This window comes from Maylandia zebra, linkage group LG7, assembly GCF_041146795.1.
Source record: "Maylandia zebra isolate NMK-2024a linkage group LG7, Mzebra_GT3a, whole genome shotgun sequence".
Taxonomy (NCBI): domain Eukaryota; kingdom Metazoa; phylum Chordata; class Actinopteri; order Cichliformes; family Cichlidae; genus Maylandia; species Maylandia zebra.
Genome location: NC_135173.1, coordinates 1789142 through 1808870, shown reverse-complemented (window position 1 = coordinate 1808870; position 19729 = coordinate 1789142). Strand labels below are relative to the sequence as shown.

General features: G+C 41.4%; 1 protein-coding gene across 1 annotated transcript in view; it reads left to right on the top strand.

Moving 5' to 3' along the window:
- The window catches only part of ccnd2a (cyclin D2, a), a 161859-nt gene that overhangs the window by 86683 nt on the left and 55447 nt on the right, over nt 1-19729 (top strand). Inside the window, exon 3 of the mRNA XM_076885537.1 lies at nt 15477-15534. The gene's annotated coding sequence lies outside the window, so the exon portion shown is untranslated. The remainder of the gene's footprint in view (nt 1-15476; nt 15535-19729) is intronic.

Genomic DNA, 19729 nt, shown 5'->3' with positions numbered 1-19729 from the left:
CCATTGTCCCTCAGTGGGCTGGTTTCAGTCATTATACAAATGTACGGTTATAAGGTTGAAACCTGCAGTCAGCTGAGACTGAAGACGTCACCTGATGATGACGAAACGTTTCTCCCACAAAACACTGCGTCCAGATGAACAGATTAAACTTCTGGAGATTTTCTTTCCTGGATGATTGAGATGCATCAACACATTGTTTTTTTTCTTATTTCTGTATCTTGTTGTCTTTTGTTTGTTTTCCAAACTTTTGTGAACCCTTTAGGAATACACCTCCACGGCTGTTAGCTGAGCAGTCTCCATGTGTCATGCGCCTCCTTGTCAGTAAATAAAGTTGTACGCATGTTTGAGTGAAATACACAGGCTCTATCGTGTCTCGCACAGAAATGGGACTCAAACACTGCAAAGAGTTTTTCTTTGTTCTTTCTTAATTGATTTTCTTCTTTGAACTTTAACTTTTTTAAAACTTTTTTTACACATGTTTATGCATAATTCTTTTTACTGAGCATTTCCTGTAGTGTAGCTGGAGCTGCACAGAAACTTGCACATTTTTCTTTTACTTCTATTCTTAAAGTTTTTCTCAGATGCATCAAGCAGCGAAGGTGGTGTTTTATGACATTTTTGCTTAGTATGCAGTGCAAACAAACAGCCAGAATGAAAATCTTCCAGGCATTGCTTGGATATAAAGAAGGTTCACATTGTGTGAAAGCGTGACTGTTGTAGTGGGTTATTGTAGCCCCCTTAGTTTAAGCAGGGAACACATTCCACCCCACCATCATCGTTCTCTTCTGGGTAACCAGACCCAGATGGTACCTGGTACAGACACCGGCCGCTTGTTTTTTGCCTTTTGTGAGTCTGATGCTGTAATCAGTAGCCAGGAAGTGAGGTGTGGCCCTGTGAGGCCACACCGGGGTGAAGAAAGACTTAGGAAGGGAAAGACAGGAGGGAGGGGTGACGGGAGTTAAGCTGAGTCTTTAAACTTTTTTCACAACAAGGAGCATTTAACTGAAAGCATGAGGAAATATGTAAATGTCATTTTGTGTCAGTGTGGATTCTTAGTTTCTACATAAGCTGTGAGAACTGTGAATGCGTGCGCTGTCATGTTTGAGCATGTGCAGACTCAACGGTTCGATATCCTGGCTGGTGGTGCTGCGCTTTGGTCGCACGTATTATTTTTACACTGGTTTATCTAAGTGGTCCCGTGAATGCACGTACGTGCAGGTGTTTACTGAGATTGTGCACGCTGTGGGTACAATCAACACAGCTGGTCGTGAAGATGGATGTAAACGCTGGGCTCTGGGAATCTGGAAATTGTGAAATTAACTGTGATCTTTTTAAGACGCTACATTTCCAGGAGTCCTGAAGTAAAGAGACACCAGGATCAGGCATGTTATCCATAGCATCCATGTCCCCTGATGAGTAAGCTTCAGGTAATTTCATACGACTGATGGCTTAGTCGGTGTTTTAAATGCTTTGAATGCAGAGTTCATGCATCATGCTGGAGTCTCTAAGCACTTTGTTCACACTGATAAGTTTCCACCTTTCCCTGCCGTGATGATGTGGAATGGTCGTATAAAAGCAAACACCGACGTGAAGGCGTGCCAGCGGAAACAACAGCAGCCGCCCCCTCTCATCTGATAAGATTACATGACTGTGGTCTCTATCAACTCTGGCTTTAATTGTTAAACACAGAATCATGTTTTCTTTTTCTTTTGTCCTGCGAAACATGAGTCATCGTTAACATCGGTGAAGGTGGAGTTTTACAGTAGGAGTTACAAGCTGATCGTAAAAATGTCTCTCTGAAAATGTTACTGCCAAACACACCTTTGAATTGTCGATTGCTCTTTTCAGTTTCCTTTTCTAACTGAGCTCTGCTATCAGTCCTCAAGAACTATCATAAATTCCCTTATCACATCTCAGGGTCCATCATGCATAAACAATTTTGAATGAATGAATATTGGGTTTCATTTTGAGCAATTTCACGCAGTTATAAATTTCCCCACATACCTTGTTAATGTATTAGCCTCCACATAAACTCGCTGCCGTGCCCTTTGACCTTGGGTTTGTTCATTTGTTTCGTAGTATTCAGCGTATGTAAACAGAAGAAGGCCCTTTAATTTCTAAGATTGAGGTTTTGGCCTTAAATGCCCAGAAAGTGAAAACACAAGGTGTGACGAGACAATAACCAGGATATGAAAGTATGCACAGTATTTTGGAAGAACAGGTGAAAGAAGCCAAAGCTAGAACTGAAGTGACAGGATGTTTACCAGAATGCTTTATATGGAAAATATGTGATTTCCAAGTTACGCTGCTTGCTGTTCCCATATGAGGGAAATTGTACGCTTTCTGTTTTGGCCCAGGTTCTTCATTACTGTAGATATTTTTAAGGGTTTTCCTTCATCTCAGAATGTGCATAAATAAATGTGTATGGTTCTTTTCCTGTTTTGAGTTGGGTTGTTCTCACTTTAACACCTTGACTTGGTCTAAACCTCATCCACCATGAGTATTAACACATCATGGACTTTGCTTTATGCTGTTGTTTTCTTGCCTGGTTGATGTTGTGGTTAACTTGTTTACAGCTGTCAACACACACACACACACACACACACACACACACACACACACACACACACACACACACACACACACACACACACACACACACACAAAGAGGCTAAACAAATGTGTGAGTGCAGGAAGTGTGTTAGATAACACAATCCATAATTTAAATGAAAAGCAGGCATGAATTTGTAGTTTGGATAGGGTTACGTGCACATCATTTAATGCCGCTTTATGCATTCTGAAGCCATAAAAAGTATCTGTGTGTCACTGTGTGGAGGGTGACTGATAGCATAGCAGCTGTTTCCGGGGGGCTGCACCGCTGTCTCTGCCACGAGTGCTCCTGGGGGTCATGCTGCACTTGTCCCTGTCCAGCTGCCTGCGCTTGTAGTTTCAGTTTTGCATTCAGCAGCTATTCATAGAGGGCGCTCGTTGCCGGCTGGCTGCAGTTGCCGAAAGGCAGAAAAGGAAGAGCCTCACTTAGAGCCTGCTGTTTCTGAGAGTTGTAGAAGCAGGCAGGATATAGAGTTTGCACATTTGTATGCAGGGCAAGTAAGACGAGTCATAGTTCGTTCAAACAGCTCACAATAATCAACAGGCTCTTATTGCTGTACGCTGCAGTGTAAGCCTGTTTGGAGTCACGTGACACCCAAAAATAGTATCTTATTACTTTTTTATTGTTTATTTTCTCTCGCCTCCAATTCTGTTTAACAAATAGTTTTCAATGAATGCCTTTTTTTTAAGAACGGGAAACCAGCATGATTTATCGGTGTCGAGGAAAACTGATTTGAGGAGAATCACCTCACCATACAACAAAAATACAGCGTGTCAGCATGCTGAGTCAGAGCAAGAGCCCTCAGCTGTTCCAAACCTGCAGGCTGCTCTTTGCCACACCTCACAATACCTTCTGTTTCACATCCTTCTCATACTCAAAGAACCATCCTGTTTGCTGCAGATCAGCGGCCATCAACGTTGTGTTAATTGTGCCCAATTCTGTTTGACAGAGTTTAAAAAGCAGTTAGCTGTGGAGCATATTTACTGTATCATAACGGACCCACCCTTTTGATTTATGAGTCACAGCAATGGCAGTTAACCCAAGTCAAACTGTGAACTGAAAGCAATGAAATGGCAGTGCTTTATCTTTTCTTTTTAAATCAGCCCTATCACTGTTAACTTGTGCAAACTTTCACTTTGGTTCCAGAGTTACTGTGTCTCTCATTCTCACCAGCTTCCAGTTTGAATGGAGAGAGTAACCCACCTCTAGACAGGCTGTTAGTATAGTGTTTCTGGATCAGGGTTCACCAAAGGAAGTTAGTCTTCTAACATATTGGCTTCTGTTAATCAGTGATAGCAGTTTTCCTCTTACAGGTACGTTAAATTGCCCATGAACGGTGGCAACACAGATTTCAAAGAATGTTTCCATCATTCCAAACAAGGCAATTATCAACCAATCACATGGGAATCAGTCCCCCTCTTGTCATGTGGAGTTATTTTGCCCAACAACAGTTAAAGTTTAGTCAAATCCCTCTGGGAATGAAAGAGAGGTCTTCAGCTCAATCACAGGACCTTTTTCAAGTGGCTAAATGAAGAGAAAAAAGAGACAAATGTCTCAATCCAAATAGAAAACAGTGGTGGAGTGTTTCAAGGCACAGGCGGTGATGCAGGAATTAGCTGTAGTCACTGAAACACTTGGAGAATGTTTGTGCTGCGTGCCAGAGTTTCTCAGTGGGTTATTTCATCATAAACTATGGAAACAGTATGTTGGAGCAATAATATAAGCTACACATAATTAATTATATTTAAAAATAAGTAATTCTGTCATTCTTCATTAGTCTGTGACCTTGTTTTGACATGCTTTCCTACCGTTCACTCTAACGTGGGCGTGACTACTGTAGGAGTGTCCAGACAACATAAATCTTCATTGCAAATATTCCTTTATTTTTACAGAAAAAAGTGTTCCTATGCTGAAATTATTCAGATTTGTATGTTAAATGGAAATAAAGTAAATAACACAAGGCTAATATTTCTATATATTTTATGGTAAAAACTCGCTGCCCTGTTCATTAGGTACACATGCGGCGTGGCTGTTGATGCCAGCAGGTTGGTCTGAGTAGTTGAGAAACTGTTAATCTACTGGGATTTTCTTGCACAGCCATCTTTAAGGATTACAGAAACGGTCCAAAAAAGACCAAATGTCCAGTGTGTGGCAGCTCTCTGGGCAGAAATGCCTTGTTGATGTCCAGGTTGCTCGACAGGAGAGCAAACAAGCACTTTTTACAATCAAAATATGCACAAGACCATCTGTGACAACACATTCTCACTCCCAAAGCTTAACATTTTACGCTAGATGGCAAATCGTCGATATATTACGCTTCCGGGCACCCAACACGTCCCTATATTACGAGATTGGAAAAATGAGTAAACACGAGAGCGGTTTGGAATGAATCTACACATGTACGTTCGTTTTACTTAAATCGCTTTGGAAAGCACTAATGTCATTAAAGTGCTGGTTAAGGTCAGGGATAAGGTTATGGTTAGGGCTGCAATACATGGCTGGAACGTGTATTACTGCAGGAGCGTCATTCTACTGGATTTCATCCATAACCCACCGCGTAGCATAAGAACACCGAAGGTCGCCTTTCGCATTCCTCAGGAACGCTGCGGGACATGACAAATCGTCAGTATGTTACGCCTCGGGAATGAGAACGGGCTGTCTCTGAATGCACAACATATCAAATCTTGAAGCAGGCTGCAGCAACAAATGATCATATTGGTACCACTACTACCAGCTATGAACAGGAAACTGAGGCTGGAATCTGCACAGGCTGACCAAAACTGGACAGCAGAATACTGCAGAAACATTGCCTGCAGCATTCAGATCGCAGGTTTAGAATGTGGTGCAAATAGCATGAAGGCTATTCCACCCTGCCTTTTATCAATGGCTCAGCATGTTGGTGTAATAATGTGAGGATATTTTCTTGATACTCTTTGGGCCCCTTAGTACCAATGGTTCAGTGGTTCAGTGGTTCAATGGTAACTTTATTGTCCCCAATGGGAAATTGATTTGCAGTATGTCCATACAGAGATCTAAAAAACAAACAAACACAACAAATAACAAATAAGCCCAGATGACAAAAAACTAAATTTATCATCCAAAAAGTGCAATGTATAATGGCAACAGCCCTTATGGTTTAGTGTTATTAACCATAATACTAGCACTAGGTACAAAAGACAATCTATGTCTCTTTGTCTTCACTGCAGGCAAATGATCATCTGCTCTTTAAGTCTGACATTAGCCGTTTCCGGGTCCAAACTCCACTGCAGGTCCCAAAGTCAAACGAGCACTGCGGCATCACAGAGAGTTACAAACTGTCTAAATTCTTTCATCTTTAATAAAATGATCAGCGTTGCTGCTTTACCAGGTGTAACAATTAAGTTTAACATCCAGGCATCCATGAAAACACAATTTATGAAATTTAACAGAGTTAGAAGTTAGCAGGAAGTTAGCTCGCTAGCTTCCACCTAAACATGATAGCATGTTCTGACTGAGAGATTTCTGAAAAATTCAAACGTACAGCTCTGCTATCACTTCCAACATAAATGAAGACAGAAAACTAAACAGCAGTGACGTTTGTAGGGTTACTGAAGTTGGGCTAGCTGCTATATAATGATGTGCTACATGATCGCTAGCGACACAGCTATGTTAGCATAGTTAGGATGAACACTAACTTTTTTTCCACTCGATAAAAGTTAACGTGAGGGTTCCTGATGGTTAGGGACAAATTCAATCGCATGGCAGGATGCTGTAAACGGACCAAACTTCAGTCAGGAGAACAACTGAGATAATCCATCCACAATACCAGGTTAGTTATTCATATACTGCTGCATGGGCTGGGCTGTAGCTACAGCAGAAGGGTTTAAACACTGAGCTTTAAAATGAACAGTGGCAATAAAAAGTGAGAGGCTGACAGTGATCACTGACTGTTTTAGGGGCTTGTTCAGATTAAATAGAACAAGATACAAAACATTAAAACATGTTAAAAACACTACAGCCTTAATAAATGCAGAGTAGTTACGTCATTAGTTAAAGACCAGATTGTTTAAATGCCTGCTTCAAGGAGGATAGCATTTTTTGACACTAAGAGTACTGTACTCAAACAGACTCCACAGTCATCAGATCTCAGTTTGCAGTTCATGTGGTAGAACAGGAGATTTTGCATCACGCATGTGCAGCAGTTGTGTGATACTGCCATGCCAACATGGATCAAAACCTATGGCATGAAGACCTAAAGCAGGCCTGAAGGCAAAATAGGTTCTAATCCGTTACCAGCAAGCTGTACCTAAAGAAATGAAAGCCAGGGAGTGTTTTCATACTTGCAGTTCTGTATATTTTGCGCAGACAAAGAAAAGATATGATACACTGTTGCCTTTTACTTATGGTCTGATTTTAGTAATAGTTTGGGCTATGGCTATTTAAAGAAAATACACCATCTATTGCAGGGGTGGGGAACTCCAGGCCTCGAGGGCTGGTGCCCTGCAGGTTTTAGATGTGTCCTTGATCCAACACAGCAGATTTAAATGGCTAAAGTTCTCCAGAGGCCTGGTAATGAACTAATCATTTGATTCAGGTGTGTTGACCCAGGAGTTCCCCACCCCAGATCTGTTAATTCATGTTAGACCCAAATTCTGTGCCAGCCTGGAATGAAAGAAAGGCAGATTTGTTAAAAAAAATTCTCTTAAAGTTCCTTAAATGTTTAACATTTGATTATCCAGCCTGTTTTCATTCCTAGAACATCAAAAGTGTTTTGTTTGTTTGCTAGTGTCTCACTGACATGAGACACGTCTCACGTGACGTCCGTCTGCCTCAAACAGACTGTCATCATTTTTAGTAAGCGTGCGTGTGAAGTGGCGTATTTTAAACCAAAGGACATTTTTTTCCTAAATGTAAGTGACCGACCTTAACCCGACCAAGTAGCACCTAAAGGCCAAAGTGAAAAGGAATAAAAACAAGCTGCAGTTCCATACTAAGGAGTCTCTGAATGCTTTATGCGTTGCCGCCTAAAACTAAATTAATAAATGCACCACTCCCTGTGCCATTTGCTGGTTGTGACCATTTTGGTCTCTCTGAACTTTCGCTTTTAAAGTTAACAGAGTCCAAAGTTTCCTTCGCATTCATGAATGATTGAAAATTGAAACTAAAGGTACCGTGTGAACAAACCTCTGGCCATTTCAACATTGCGACACTGTCCGTCTCACTCAGTCAGTGCATTCAGTGGATTAAAATATCTCAATATTTGTGAATGTTGTTTGGCTCAGTCATTCAAAAACCACGGCTTGGTGATAAAAGAAACTTTTATCACAATGCAACGTCTTAGAGCTTTTATTCTCAAAGGACTTCAAATGAATGACGATAAAGTGAGCTGATAGATGAAACGACTCTGTTGGACACTAGCTTCAGATTGCATTATGAGAACAAATACAGTCATTTTTATGTGCATGCATGACTGTATCTGCAAGCATGTGTGACCATTCATATCGCTCTGCCCTTTATATCAGTGAGGTTCTCTATGATAGGCTTATTTTGTGGAATGAGCACTGAGCTTGTTCCCAAAAGGGACCGAGCCCCAGGTGTTTCAGACGCCGTGGCGCTCTCTCGCTCTTATTTGCGTACACAGATGTTAAAGCTTCCACCTTTCTGTAAAATCCCCCCAGGCGTCATTCTCAACCATATAATGAAACATTTTGTTTAAAGGGATGGTTTTGTTTGTTTATTTGTTTTTTTTGTGTGTGTTTGAATTTTTTCCTTTGCATAGTTTAGATTTAAATAATGTTGCCTGAGTAACAGATCTGTGGCTGATGGAGCTTATGGAGGAGCCATAGGAGCATGCCCACCGGTCGCTGTGGACAGTTGATGAAACCACCTGGTGTCCACATCTCTCCCATCACATCTTCTTCAGACATCTGGCTTTATAACGCTGTACTGTTGATGCAATGGACACAAATATTTCAGATGCCAAAAGGTCATCAAGCTCATTCATGCACTTAGAACAGGGGTGGGCAATTCCAGGCCTCAAGGGCCGGTGTCCTGCAGGTTTTAGATCTCACCTTGGGTCAACACACCTGAATCACATGATTAGTTTGTTACCAGGCCTCTGGAGAACTGCAGGAGCTAATTTAGCCATTTAAATCAGCTGTATTGGTTCAAGGACACATCTAAAAGCTGCAGGGACACCGGCCCTCGAGGCCTGGAGTTGCCCACCCCTGACTTAGAAGGAACTCCTACAAGTTGAATTGATGCATTTTTTTTCTCACATTTCACATGAAAAACGTTTTGCATAACAGAAAGAGAAACAAGATAGCAGTAATTCAGGCAGCACACAAATACGTGAGTGGTAAACGGTAGTGGCGATAACAGACGGACAGTGACGGGGAAGTGACAGAGAGGGGGAGACGGGCCTAATGATGGATGGACAGATAGAGAGAGGGGAGAAGAAGAAGAAGGGCTGTGATAAGGACAAAGACATCAGTCACGTTTAGGGGTTTTTCCCTCCTCCCCCTATGTGAGTGGACCTTGATCCAAGCCACACAGACTCTACTGTGTCATGGTGTGTGTGGCCCTGTGTCCGTGTGCAAGTGGTGGCTGAACAAATCATGACTCAGCAGAAAGCGAGCAGCATAGAATAGAACAGATTATAGAGCGTAAAAGTAGGTTTCTGTGACTTCACAGTTGCCACAATTTCAGACACAACAGATCCAAGTCAAGCAGCAATCTCAGGGCCTGAAACATAAGAGCATTTAGCAATTTTGTGTGTATATAAGTTTTTTTTCCTGTGTCTTCTTAAAGAAAGTCAGGTTAAAATGTCTAATTTAACAGCAGACGTAATAACCTGCTTTTAGAAAAACAACTGCTGGATACATTTTAACATAATTGTAACCATAGTCAGCAGCATTTTTTTATGTAATGGTTTGACAGCTGGTGTGTGGTTATCTTGCAAAAACACTTAAAAATAAGTGGCTGATATCACAATGGACACAGCAATCTTTTATATTCAGACGACTTTTTACAGAGCATGAGTTTGTTCCTTTGCTCTATTTTAAAATATAATGGTTGATATTATACAACCTTTATTAACTTTATGCGAAAATCATCTTACAGTTTATTTCGATGCTTGTTTATCACTCCGTTTTACAGAACTGTGAGCTTGTGTGACTATTACACAAACACGGCTGGTAGTTACAACACACATGCTAATGTATGCTAATATCTAACAAAGTCAAAAAGCCAGCTCACTCTTTTATTTTTGATTCCGGCGCCCGAGCAACTAAACCACGGTGTTTATTGTGTTGAGTAGAGATGTGCTTTATTTCCTAATTTATTATGAATTCTTTTTTTCTAAAGAATGTGGAATATGTTCATAGTTTGACTTTCATTTTTAGTAAATATCGTGAACTGAGAAAAAGAATCGCATTATAAAAGAAATGAGAACGATAATGAAAGATCTCTTAAACCACCTCAGGGATGCGTAACGTTATTAACAATCAGCAAAAATATTCCAAACAGGCTCAGCAGGTACCTGAAGCTGCAAATAAAATAAGACTTTAAATCACCTGTCACATTTGGGACGTGTAATGGGCTTATTGATGCTTTGATGCTGTTTGGTACTGTTAGGTGATCAGATGATCTTAGCAATGTGTGCTAGTAGGTCAGCAGAGGTGGTCTTTAACAAATAAGCAAGTCATCTTTATAGTGTGATTGAGCATGCGGTGTACTTGCATGTGTACGCTGTCCTCTGTGTGTGTCTGTGTGTGTGCATTAAACACTTGCACTTGCAGTTCCTGTTTGGGGAGGTCCGCTGGTTCTGGCAAACAGTGTCTGGTCTTATCTCTTGTGTTTTATGTTTCTAGCAAGCTGAGGGCACAAGCAGCCCTTTGTGGCCAAGAGGTGGCTGGTCTCACTCCAGACCAAGCATGCAGCTGTTCACCACTGTTGGTCATATCCATGTGTGTGTGGGGATACATGTATGTGTGCCCACGTGCATTTTTATAAGGATCTTTGAGTATGTGTACATTTCTCTGTGCAGGTCTTTAATGGAGATGACTTCTTTCATGTCATTTAGGTTATTTGGACATGTCACAGTCACGTGTTTGTCTTTTCTCCTGGGGTGCGTTCATTAAGATAGAAAATTGGAAATTGACTCCAGTGTTTCTAATCCTCTCTCCCTCTCCTTTGATTAACTGAAGGCTGGTGACGCTCTCATTTCCTGTTCAATAACACATTGGGTTTTATGAATAAAACAGATTAAGAACTCTGAAGAAATGCATTTGGCAAATCCATCACAAATCTTTATGTTGTGTTAATTTCTTAAAAATACTGTCATATGTGTAAATGTGTGAAACACTTTTTAAAAGTTTCTATAAACGCAGAAGAAAGACTTCTATGAACAGCTGAAAGCAACAAACTAAGTAACCCAAACCTCAGATGAGATGATCCCACTCTGATCCACGAGGCATCGGTTTTGTCAAAACCACTGATGCGGCTTATTTATGCACAAGGCGTGCTTTGTCATCACTCAATAATGTATTACATGTATTATGGGGCGATCGTGGCTCAAGAGTTGGGAGTTCGCCTTGTAATCAGAAGGTTGCCGGTTCGAGCCCCAGCTTGGACAGTCTCGGTCGTTGTGTCCTTGGGCAAGACACTTCACCCGTTGCCTACTGGTGGTGGTCAGAGGGCCCGGTGGCGCCAGTGTCCGGCAGCCTCGCCTCTGTCAGTGCGCCCCAGGGTGGCTGTGGCTACAATGTAGCTTGCCATCACCAGTGTGTGAATGTGTGTGTGAATGGGTGGATGACTGGATATGTAAAGCGCTTTGGGGTCCTTAGGGACTAGTAAGGCGCTATATAAATACAGGCCATTTACCAGGCCATTTACAGCTCAACATTTTTCAGTGAGCAGGTGCATATTTTGGAACCCAAACCGTGATATTTTACCTCGGTAGTCATTAATCGTTAAACTGAAGCAGTCAGTGAAAGTGGAAGTTCAAAAGCAACTGAAAAACAAAACAGCTCACCATGTGGGGGGAAAATAAAGAACAGGGTCTCCTGGCTGATGCCCTTGAGTTTGTGCCATCACCTCTACCTGCCCGTGGCTGATGTTGCAGCGGTTGGTGTGTGGCAGTACCAATAACAAAGGAAAACATTTGCATAGTGGAGAGATACAGGAGGAAGCCTTATAGTACACACTGGGAGAGGGGGTTGATTGTTACTGTTGAGTCTCATCCATTTCACCTGTCTCACACTGTGTTTTCATCACAGTACCCATAAAGCCGTGTTTTGAAAACACTGTTTTCTATCTTGTGCACTCAAATAAAACCTGGTGCTTAGATTAAGTTTGTGTAACTAACTTTGACTGACAGGGCGCCAATCTGCCACAGGCCAAACTTTGACTGTGGCGGATTTTCTTAGGAACAACTTTTCTGCCTCCACCTGATTATTTTAGGCAGAGTGAGGCGTCTCTGCAACCAGTTAGCTCTGTGCACAACATCTCCTCCTGCGTGAGCAACAGTTTTACATATGACTTCCATTCAATTCACTTTATTTATGTCACATCATATAACAACAGCTGCCTCAAGACACTTTAATATTATAAGGTGAAAACCAAACAATAACAGGGAGACATCCCCAAGAAGCAGACAAGCCCCTATGAGCAAGCACTTGGTGACAGTGGGAAGGAAAAACTCTTTTAACAGGAAGAAACCTCCAGCAGAACCAGGCTCAGGGAGGGGCGGGGCCATCTGCTGCGACCGGTTGGGGTCCACGTGTGCACCGGGTGCATTTAGCTGATTCTTGAAGAATAGATAGGTTCTTCTCTACCTAGTTCTATGGACCTAATGTAATCTTAACTGGACCCATAGCTGGACTATATCAGGATTAATTAAGTGAACAATAGTATAGGTAAGATGCAAGTGTGCATAAACTGACCTGGCCAAAGAGGATTTATTTCAGACGCACACATATATAAGAAGATGTTACATGTCTGCACAGTTCTGTCGATCCTGCACACTTGTGTAATAATAGGGACGTATACTAAATTCATGCTTGCAGTTCTTACACTCAGAGTGTGATAGCTATCACAAAAACAACTATAATAACCTGGAAAAAACATTTTCTCAATCATAACATTATTAGCTTGATGTTCATGATTATGAATAATTTCCGGACCAAATAATAAAGTTTTTTGCTAATTTTGGTTACGATAATGTTTGGTAACAGTCCGGCTTGAAACAGTTTCTGGACGGTTTAATTTTTTGTTTTATGTATTTTAAAAAGGGCAGCACGTTGACGCGGTGATTAGCACTGTTGCCTCACAGAGACTCTGTGTCTCTGTGCTCGCCCTGCATCAGGCTGTGACCTGTCCAGGGTGGACCCCGCCTCTCCACTCATGGTTGCTAGGATAGGTTCCAGCCTCCCTGATAAGGATAAGCAGAGGGGAATGGATGGATGGGTTGATTTAAAAAGATTTATTCCATCACTTGCATTAGAGTAAATTCTAACAATTAATATTATTGTTGTTGTTAAGCTCATCTGGACCACTTGTCTAATTCAGGGCTGTGGCTCGGCTGGAGCCTGTACCAGCTGTCACAGGGTAACCAGTCTGTCACCAGCACGACTGACAACCATTCACACCCGCTGCCAATTTATATTCAGCAGCTATCACAATATGCACGTCTTCTGACTGAGGAAGTCAGAGTACCCAGAGAAAACCGACACGAGCACCGGGTGAACATGCAAAAGCCTCGGCCGTTCGGCGGATCGAAACCCAAGACTTACTTTGGCCGATGGCGCTAACCACTGTGCCTCCCATCCGTGTGCTTTTGCAAGCAGTCTTGTCAAAAGATGAACAAAGTAGATAAAGCAGGTTTCTTCTACATAAAGCACAATATAATGCTTCATCAAATTCATAAAACAGCCAACCGAGTCAAAGCTTCCCTTTCTGTCTCAACATGAAAAACAGGAGAGGAATCTGTGGTTTTGTCCTGTTACCTGAATGCACCTCTTACAAACTGCCTCCTTTCTCTCCTTCTCTTATCTTTCCTTTCTCCTCTGTAATCTCTTATGTTCTCTTAATGTTTATTCAATCTTTGATGAGCTGGATCATCTCTGTCAGCACTGTAATTGTGTGTTTTCACTTATTTATGCTTCTCTGCGTCCTCACCTCTGTGCAGAAACATCTGTTTAGTCATGCTAGTGAACGGCAAATAGAGAGGCTGAATTCCTAACGGAGTCCCGAATGAACCGTTTCACAAAGGGGATTGGGGAAGACACTGAAGTCTGCCAATCAACTGAGTTTGCTCCTCCAATTAACCTGAGGTTGAAAAGATAGGTGAACCTCCCTGAACAAACGTGGGCTGAAAGTTGCTCTCGGTCTTTACTTGGGTGGCTACGCAATGTGCTGTTTACTCAGGCTTTGGTCTGACTCACAAATCAAAGTGTGTGTCAGAATAGAGAGATTAGAGAATCAGAATAGGTCTGGGATTTTACCTGCACCACTTGCATCTTTGTTGTCAACCACCTGGATGAACTGTTAGCATTGTGTAAGACACGCACATGCACAAATAGGTACGCGGACAAAAGAGTAACTTTCTAATACCCTGATAAAATGCAGCTGTTTTTATCTCCTCCTTCAGAAAAGAGGCCCTGCGAGGGCTGTTTGAATAGAACTAACGAGTGAATGAGCATTGTTCAGAGTGGGAGATTCCCCTTTCCACACTGAAGCATTCGGTTGCTCTCAGTGTGGCCTGTCCCAGCAGCTGCTGTCATTTCAGGACATGATGCAGAGCGTTTTCAGCGCACACTGGCATGGACCTATAGGGAAGAACACAGAGGAGAAAGCGCGGTGACATGATGACAGACTTTCAAAGCTTCTGCTCAGAGCTGCACGATTTGTTATTCGACAAGGTTAATAAATAATATCAGATGCCATCAGAGTTACAGAAAAGAGGCAGTCGAGTCGGGTTCAGCTGAATAGTTTCCTGCTGTCGTTGTCTTACATTTGTTTAACAGGAAGTGAGTAACTGATGTGCCCGGCTGGGAGCTCGGGTTTCAGAGACAGGACTGGATAAGGGAAGATTGAGGGATCTAATTGAAACCTGGCTCCTTTTCACCTGCTTTGTTTTCCCAGTGCGTTCATTCTGTTTGAAAAAAGAAAATATGTGTTGTGACAACTTCGCGTTTCACTGGCTTCTATCATCCTCTCCCACTCCTTGCGGTTTCCCCTCCAGGTGAATTCAACCTCGTCTGGCTATTAAATGAAGCCCTCCGGGACCTCGGGAGGGAGGGAGGAGTGGGGCATTACCTTTCGGAAGTGAAGCTAGCTCTCTGACCCGCCGTGGTGAAAGGCCCTCGGGCTTCGCTGCATCACGCACATAATATTATTTATTAACCTTGTCGAATAACAAGATAAAATAAGATAAGATAAGATAACCTTTATTAGTCCCACACGTGGGAAATTTGAAATGATCTCTGTGGGCAAAGCAGGAGATTACACCTGATAGGAAGGAGACTTAGCATAAAGTCAATTGGCTCCTTTGCGGAATAATCTGCTTTTCTCATCCAAGGCATTGCGATGAGTGATAAGGCCTGGAAAAAAGAGTAGCAGAGTGACTATTAACCCACCCTGAGTGCTCGCTTTACATCGGTTTTATGCTGCGCTGTGATTTTGTCATAAGAAATCACAGTCAGTTAAACTGTAACGATAACTCTGTTAAACGCGACGCTGGAAAGTGTGCGTCAGTGTATTTTATGACTGTTAGTAACAGGAATTTCCAATCTGGTCAAACCGTTCAGAATCTGCATAATCCCTGCACACTGTACAAATGTGAGATCTCTGACATGTCATTGAGCATACTTATCGTATCCTCTAGGACTGGGATCCTACCAGTGAGGTGCATATCAGGGGGAAGCCTCGGGAGATGACTGCAGGTAAGAGGAAACTACCTTATTTCAATGAGCTGCTGATTTCTGTGAGCAACTACTCATCTGTGCCCTTTTTTACGTTTCAGCTCGCTCGATCTCGGGCAAAACTAAGCCTGACTGATTCAGTTTTAAATGACTCATTGGCTGTGTATGAACAGTCATCGTGTGCCCGACGGCACGTTTGCGCCTTGATGTTTTGGAGATGCTTTTAAAAGAAAAGGTCTTTTTCTCACTGCGTAGATGGTCTCGGCGGACGGCCCTTCTATCCCCAGATGCCACCGTCTCTGTTAACAATAGATCATAGCAATGCTGGGCTTGTAGCTTTGTTTTGATTGAAACCAGTCTTGCTGGTCTCCTGCTGGAGCTTCTCTGCTGCTCTTGCTTGTAGTTTTCTTCTGTCAGAGATGTTTCTGAAAAAGTGATATATGAGGGAGGAGTGGAACTTTTTATTCATAACGCTCTCTCACTATAGACGTGAAACTTAATTTGTGCCTTTGCAGCAGGGATTACGCTCACTGCAGTCGTACACTTTGCCTTCGCTTTTGATTAGCTAATTGACTAATGTGTTGGTCGGGTGTATTTCGATGGTATTAACTGAGCTGCGTCTATCGTAAGACGCTCTGCGAGTGTGTAATTCCCTGAAAGAGAAGCAGCTTTCAGTCAGGTAAAGGTCAGCAGAGAATCTATTATTGACCCTGTTACTGTCATTTTCAGTATCACAATGATATGATACTACTGTGTCTTTCTCTGCCATCGAAACCACATAAGCTTGGATTCCTGTAAATGTTAGCTTTAGGTGCTTTCTCTACCTCTGTCATTTTTCACACAATGACTGATTTGCTTTTTAATTTTCTAATTTAAAAAAGTATTTTCAGCAAAAAGATAGACATGAGATGCTCTTGTATCAACAGTGAGGTACTCATAGGTGTACTGTAAAATTATATTGCCATGGTAACGTGTCATCTCACCATTTTTTAAGCCCTTTTTTCACTTTCTGGTGATTAAAAAAAACAATTGAATAAATAAATAATAACATACATAATACAAATATTATTTTATACATTTATTTATTTATTCTTTTTAAATTGAAGGAGTATGCGCTAATCGGTATCTGCGAGTACCATCTCTCTGAGGAAGCAGCAGGTGGAGATGCCCTCGCTAACCTCAGCTGTGGCTTCTGTCATCTGCACCGACTAAAGACAAACTAATTAGAAACCAAGATGACAGAACATTACTGTTCAAAACATATAAACAGGTGACTCGACACTTTTGACACATGGTTTGCCGCTCAGCAACAGAAACAGAACACTTGTGTTCTGTTAGGATTAGCGCTGTGCAGCTGCCTGCTCTCCTCACAGCTGAGCAAACCTGAAACTATATGGAAAGAAAAGGGGCGGAGTCAGCGCACTGCTCTGCACAAGTTTATTTCCTTAGTCCCACCACAGACAGAGATTCTGTCACAGTCTGGCGAGGGCAGACTGTATGAATTGAAAAAAGGACCCAAAATGCAGACTCCAAGGAACAAAACTTGAATGTTAACAAAAAGCGAGCCGTTTAATATGGCTGGTAAAAAAAAGGTACAAACAAAGGGCAAGGCAACCTGAAGCAAAATTAACACAAACCTAAACTGGGAAATCTAAACAAACAATAAGAAAAACCTAGACAAGGAACTTGGAAACATGGCGTGGACAACAGACAACCTGACATCACACACTGAAAACAGAGGACTTAAATACACAGGAGGTGATTAGGGGAAGTGGGAACACATGGAGGAACAGCTGACTGACATGAGCCTAATGACAGGACAAGGGAAGTGAAACTAAATACAATGAACAAAGAACACACGACTCCTTCAAAATAAAACAGGAAACATGAGACAGACATGATAATACAAACTTGATAACATAAGACACGCAGCATGAAACACGATGGGTGAGGGAAACTAAATACAGGGGAAGAAAACACAAGGAGTCTAATAACCAAATGAACTTAGATAACCTAATGAACAAAATAAACTCAAACTTAAAACGCTGGGTCAAAAGACCCAGGATCATGACAGATTCACATGGACTGTACTTATTGCCATTCATAACGTCACAAATAAAAAAGAATATTCATAACCATCCCACATGTGTCCTTATGTACAGCTGCTTTTAACACTACTGATATTTCTTTGGATGCTTTCTCATTAAAAGGTAATAATATAATATGTAAAAGGTATTTAGATTTCATTGATTGAAGTAAAAATATTTATGGTGTGTTTATACATAAATCTATAAATCTATTTTATACTCATTTTGAATTTAATGGGAAAAAAGCTCATTGCAAATGAAAAATAAGAAATGCTTAAAAAAAATTTAAAAACTGTATATTTATTTTGAAACACTTTAGATTTTTTTCCTCATTGCTTTTGTATTTGTGTCTGTGAAGGTTCTCAGTCATCCAGGTCATCGTAGTCTAAGGCGCTTGGAAAGAAAAGCGTCTGGACTTCAAGCAACTTAAAGAAGTACAGACGCTTTTCTTTCCAAGCGCCTTAGACTTTTGTATTTGTGAGGAAAGCCTCCTGTTATCACATTCCAGCGCTCACATAAAGATATTCTTCATCTTTGCTGTGCGGCGCTAAAACGAGCTGCATCAGCGTCACAGTCGCACATTCGATACATTGTGTAGGTTTTGGAGTTACGGAGCATGTTGTTACTTTTTATTCACTCAAAAATGTAAGTTATCCCAGCACTGATAGTATTGTGCTGATATTATTTAATTTATTTATTATTTGTTTGTTTATGTGAAATTCTGTATCTGTGAACAGGACTCGGTGTGTTTGTTCAGATTTAGATGTGCTGGTGACTTTTTGTCTTGGAAGTACTGACCTGGAAACACTCATTCACAGGCCTGTTTTGAGAATGTGAGCTTTATATGATTTTCAAAAGTCAAACAATAAAGATGTTCTGTATTGGGAGAAACATAATCATCAAACTGAGCTCAACAAATGTGACCTAACAATTAGCAAAGAGGAAACGAGAGCATATCTTCGCCGATCAGATGAAATTTACATAGTGTTAAACATAGACGCTAACACGAGAGCAAACTACAAAAACAACTGCAGCACAGTTTTCTGGTTTAAAAACATCCACACATACAATACTAACTGAGTGCAAAACATATTTCAACAGTCCTGATGTGGATTTGCTCGTGCATCGCTTATTTCTAATCTCCACAAAGAAAGAAAGACAAACATCTTGAAATACATTATAGATGCTTTGTGTGGTGGTGAGGCAGCTGTCACACTTTACAACAAGCATTTTAGTGTGTCATCGACGTCACTCGCCCTTTGAAACCTGAAGTGTAGCCATGATTTGACTCTGATAAAGCTGCTCTTACAATGATAATTTCATATCTCACACTTTCACTTAGTTTTGAGATCAAGTTTCCCCCGTCTGCTTATTAAGAAGGTTTTACTGGACATTTGAGACGCATTTATATTATAGCAGGTGAACAAGAGTCTGATAAGTAGATTAAATTCACTTTAATGCGTAGTGTTGTGGAAAGGAGTAGAACAAAGAGATAGGAAGTAAAGAAAATCGTACCTATTCTTACATCTACAAAGGAGTTAACAGGATTAATACCACAGATTTGCTCAACGTAATCGCTGAGAAATATCGCAGAATCTTTTGTTTTATCTGATGCAAAATGAAGAAGAGAACTTTTGCTTTTATATGTGTCCAGATCTTCATAAGGTTTGAGAAAGAAATCTTTTAAGAGAGCATTGCTAACTTAGTGAATGTTGGCATCCTGCCTTTGCCACTAGAGGACCTTGTCCAGTAAACACAAAGTTAGGTTCAGGCGTTTAAACAAATGATTTGTTGCCAATTTCCTGTTGGTATAATATCAACACACAATTTGTGTTTGGAGAGATCAACAGCGCTTTCAATAGATAAAATGATCCCCGGAGATCAGGCCACATTTTTGGGAAGTGGAGGCTTTAATGGTGACTGTCGGTGCTGCTGTGGATCAAACTGCCTCTCCAATGCCACAGAAATAGCTCTTGTGTGGGCCCTTTCAAAATTTTAGAATAATAACCCTTGTCACCCAAAAGGGAAAAGGCAAGGTCTCTCCTTCCCAGAGATTATGGTGGGAAGAATCGATGACTTCCTCCATCTTTCTCCCCCAGGGGACGTGGGGACAAAGTCTCACTGGTATT